This window comes from Nerophis lumbriciformis, linkage group LG18 (genome assembly GCF_033978685.3).
Source record: "Nerophis lumbriciformis linkage group LG18, RoL_Nlum_v2.1, whole genome shotgun sequence".
In the NCBI taxonomy this organism is placed as follows: Eukaryota; Metazoa; Chordata; class Actinopteri; order Syngnathiformes; family Syngnathidae; genus Nerophis; species Nerophis lumbriciformis.
This window is the reverse complement of record NC_084565.2, coordinates 40,915,001-40,920,284: the sequence shown is the minus strand read 5'-3', so window position 1 is coordinate 40,920,284 and position 5,284 is coordinate 40,915,001.

Below are 5,284 nucleotides of genomic sequence, written 5' to 3'. Positions count from 1 at the left end.
ATCACAACAATCATATAGTTATTGTCAGTATTATCAGAAAACAAAGACTACAACCAACACTAGCAATGGTTATACTGGTGAAAATAAGTAGAGCATGCTTAGCAGCCTAATGTAAGCCCAAAACTAAAGAGGAGACATTTTACTAAGGTATAGGCTACTGTTTCAAACCTTTCAGATTGCCATATAACTTGGTACATGTAGTCCACAATATGCAAACACCAATCTTTTATCATGTGATTTGGCTGTCTCCGTACGTTTCACATTGCCGTGCTAATGTTGGAACCCATTTCCTCAGCGTATCAGCATATTGAGCAGGAAATAAGTTTTATTTGTCGAAAATATATTTTGCCCTCAGTTGGGGTATATACTGTATTTCCCGTTAGCCCTTATGTCCATATGTCATTGACCAGGCTAGCATGCTAAGGTTGCAGGAACATACTATCTTTGTTAGACAAGACCATAGACTGTATTGGACAATATAGTTTACATTCCGAATGTCCATTTCCATTTATTGCAAGTAATAAGAAAACGTAAATGCCTGACTTACCTATCAAGGAGGAAATGAGCAAGTTTGTCGTCTGATGAAAAAAATCTTCAATGGTCTCCATCTTCCAAAGTCATCCCCGATACAAATCCATACCTGCCAACTACTCCGGTTTTCTCGTAATTAGTACGGTTTTCATCAACCTATTCCGGGTTACGGTTGCAGTGATAAAAAATACGGTTTTTCATTAATTAAATTTTTTTTTTTTTTTTAAAGTTTTATTCACGAAATCGCGTAACAACAATGACAATCGACACTGCTTCCCGTAACTTCCTATCGAGCCATTCCGAATGCCATGCGCGAGGCTATTTATAGCACCGCTGCCAAGCACGAGGCACCTGTTGCCATTGTTTCCAAACGAGCGAACGATCATGGAATCAGCCGGAGAAAAATCGCAAACGAGTCTTAAACCGAAAAGAAAACTGCAGTCATTCCGTGAAGAATATTCAAAAGCCTATCCGGGAATAATAATCCGTTCCAAAAAGGGTAAAAACTACACGAATTGCACCTTGTGCAGACAAGATTTTTCGATCGGACACGGAAAAAAAAACACAAGTCTAATCATTTTTGCAGTATGATCAATCTGATAGAATAAATTTGGATTTTAGCCACAAAAAGGTAATGACACCAATGTTATCTATTGGAATTGTTTAGTACTGTTATACTGTTAAAAGTGTTTATACTATTTATGCTTTCAAGTCCAAGTTGAAGAAATCTTGTTAAATGTTGACAGCATAACTACCAAAATACAGAAGTATGTCCTTAATATTTTTGCAGTGCTATTTCTGTTGAAAAGTTCAAATGATTACATTAGAGATGTGATGTGCCACTTTTCAAGTGTCTGATGGCTTCAATTAATTTTCATTAATTTTTCATATTTTGAATTCTTTTGAAAGGCTTACAAAAAAAACTACATTTGAATTGTAATTCCATGCTATTGACAGGACTATTAATTTTAATGAAGTTAGCTTACCATGTTTACAGTATGATAATTGTGATAGAAATGTGAATTTTAGGCACAGAATATTTTTTACAATTGAACAAGGCAGTAGATTATACACGGAGGAATTAGCGATGTAAAAGACCACGTTGGGACAAAAAAAACACAAGTCTAATGCCGTTGCTAGCGATACAAGTTGAAAACTTTCAACGTTTTTCGTCGCCCAAACAGATTCTTTGGATGTGATACCGTATTTTCCGCACCATAAGGCGCCCTGGGTTAAAAGCCGCGCCTTCAATGAACGGCATATTTCAAAACTTTGTCCACCTATAAGCCGCCCCGTGTTATAAGCCGCATCTAACTGCGCTAAAGGAATGTCAAAAAAACAGTCAAATAGGTCAGTCAAACTTTAATAATATATTAAAACCAGCGTGATGTGGGCGCGCACGGAGTCGTATATCAACATGGACGAAGCTGTGTGAAAAAAGCCACCCGGCCTCTTCGCGTAAACTTAAACTTACCTTAACCACTCGCTCATCTTTTCTTCATCCATCCCTTCGAGTTAGCTTTTATGATGACGCCGGCTGGAAAGGTCTCTTTTGGCAAGGTCTTCCTTTTGAATATCACCATGGGTGGAAGTTTCTGGCCATTAGCATGGCAAGCTAGAACCACAGTGAAGGATGACTTCTCATTCCCTGTGGTGCGAATATTCACCGTACGTGCTCCCGTTGTATCCACAGTGCGGTTCACAGGAATATCAGTTGCTGTGAAATAGTAATCCGTGTGCGGATGGAGAGATTGCGTCTTTTCATGAACCGGATCCCTGTCGCTTTGTAGGAGCCATTTTGTGGTCTTTACAGATGTAAACACACAAAGGAAATGATAATATCCGCGCGCTTTTTCTTCTTCTACGCGGGCGGGTGGTTGCTTACAGTAGAAGAAGAAGCGCTTCCTGTTCTATGGGGGCGGGTGCTTACCTTGGCGGTTGCTTGCGTAGAAGAAGAAGCGCTTCCTGTTCTACCGGAAAAAAAGATGGCGGCTGTTTACCGAAGTTGCGAGACCGAAACTTTATGAAAATGAATCTTAATATTTATCCATATATAAAGCGCACCGGGTTATAAGGCGCACTGTCAGCTTTTGAGAAAATTTGTGGTTTTTAGGTGCGCCTTATAGTGCGGAAAATACGATAAATGCCGAAGTTTTATTTACGGAGGCAATAATTGAGCATGGACTTCCAATCGCATTGGCTGATCACATGGGACAGTTATTTCGGAAAATGTTTCCCGACTCGAAAATCGCCAAATAATATGGATGTGGTCGAACCAAAACATCAAACATTATTCAGTGTCTTGGAACAGAATCCTCAAAAAGTATCGCCGATGTCATGAAGACGGAACCATTTAGCATGTCGACTGACGGCAACACCGATTATGACGATGTAAAACTGTACCCCATTTGTGTTCGATATTTCGATGACGACATTGGCAAAGTATTGTCAGTACTTCTGTCTTTGAGGGAATGCAATACGGCTTCCACAGGCGAAAACATTTACAAAATACTCGCGGAAGAAATAGACTCAAACGAAATTCCTTGGCAGAATTTGGTTTGCTTTGCTGCCGATAATGCTGCAGTGATGATGGGATCTAAAAAGGGTGTTGCAGCTTTCATTACGGAAATGTCTCCTTCGGTTTACATCGCCGGTAAGTACAGTTCGTAGCATAAAAAAACTCACAAAACATACAATTTTAAGTAAATCTTTTATTACATAAACAATAAATCAAATCAAAAATAATTTCTGTGTACAGTATATCTTTTTATTTGTGATAACGATAACATGTTCAAAACAAGTAACATATAACTATCATACTATTCTATTACTCTTTATTAATTTGAAAAATGTCGTCATGAAGTTTTATATTTATATTTATTTGTATTTCTTTCATAAACCAACATTTCGACCTGAAGTTTCTTGTTACAATAATGTCTGCAATATCAATAATGACATGTCTTATTTATATTGTGTAATTTGAACCAAATACTCTCAAAAATCTTATTCTTTCAAGTTGTTGAACGTTTCAACATATAAAGTTAATGTCAAAAGATTTTGAATACATTTACAATCATAACTTTATTTACCAAAACACATTTGCATGGTGAACTGCATATTTTCACTGAATTTCTTTTAAAGATGTCAAGGTATGATATTGTGGTTATCAAAGAAATAATCACATAATATTGAAAAGTCACTGTGACTGATAGAAAAGTGATGGTTTTAGCAACATTTTAACCTGTCTGAATGCTAATAATCACTTTGCGTCGAACCCCCCACCAGGACTTTGTCCAGGACTTTGTCCTAGACCTACCGGGGCCTGCGGCCCCTGGACCCTGGCTACTAGGTTTTTCTGATTTCAAAAGTTGGCAGGTATGCAAATCCTGGTTTTGTTCCTGGCTTTGTCATGATTAAGTTGAGAATGGTAACTTTTAGATTGACTAAGGTCTGACATGTTTAGTAACTTCACCGGTGGCAGTAGCTAGACCAAGCTGGCGATGCGTAACTGGCAACCTGGATGTGACAAACTCACAGACTTTCTAATTGGTCAAACAGTGGAGGGCGGGGCATCAAAATGAAAACAATAATATTTCGGGGTTGTAAATCTAATTTTGAAATTAGCTTATCCCAGATGAACTACTGTTATCAGTTACCGTATATTACCAAATAGTAGCCCCGGGCGTTTATTTCACAAAATCGATTTTGGAGACAGGCGTTTAAAAGAAGTATTTGCACAAGGCTTTTGTTTATTTTTGCACCAGCCTGCACCAGGCCATTATTTGGTTACAATGGTTACTGTCCAGTATTTTTTTTTCGTACAGAAAACTTTAAATGTAAAAGCTATTGTAAACATACATCAAGCTCGTCGCTCACTTTCTTCCTACCTCCACCAGATAAGCCAGCCCGTTTTCCATCGATTGGTAATGGTAACTTTTAGATTGACTAAGGTCTGACATGTTTAGTAACTTCACCGGTGGCAGTAGCTAGACCAAGATGGCCATGCGTAACTGGCAACCTGGATGTGACAAACTCACAGACTTTGTAATTGGTCAAACAGTGGAGGGCGGGGCATCAAAATGAAAACTATAATATTTCGGGGTTGTAAATCTAATTTTGAAATTAGCTTATCCCAGATGAACTACTGTTATCAGTTACCATATATTACCAAATAGTAGCCCCGGGCGTTTATTTCACAAAATCGATTTTGGAGACAGGCGTTTAAAAGAAGTATTTGCACAAGGCTTTTGTTTATTTTTGCACCAGCCTGCACCAGGCCATTATTTGGTTACAATGGTTACTGTCCAGTATTTTTTTTCCGTACAGAAAACTTTAAATGTAAAAGCTATTGTAAACATACATCAAGCTCGTCGCTCACTTTCTTCCTACCTCCACCAGATAAGCCAGCCCGTTTTCCATCGATTGGTAATGGTAACTTTTAGATTGACTAAGGTCTGACATGTTTAGTAACTTCACCGGTGGCAGTAGCTAGACCAAGATGGCGATGCGTAACTGGCAACCTGGATGTGACAAACTCACAGGCTTTCTAATTGGTCAAACAGAGGAGGGCGGGGCATCAAAATGAAAACAATAATATTTCGGGGTTGTAAATCTAATTTTGAAATTAGCTTATCCCAGATGAACTACTGTTATCAGTTACCGTATATTACCAAATAGTAGCCCCGGGCGTTTATTTCACAAAATCGATTTTGGAGACAGGCGTTTAAAAGAAGTATTTGCACAAGGCTTTTGT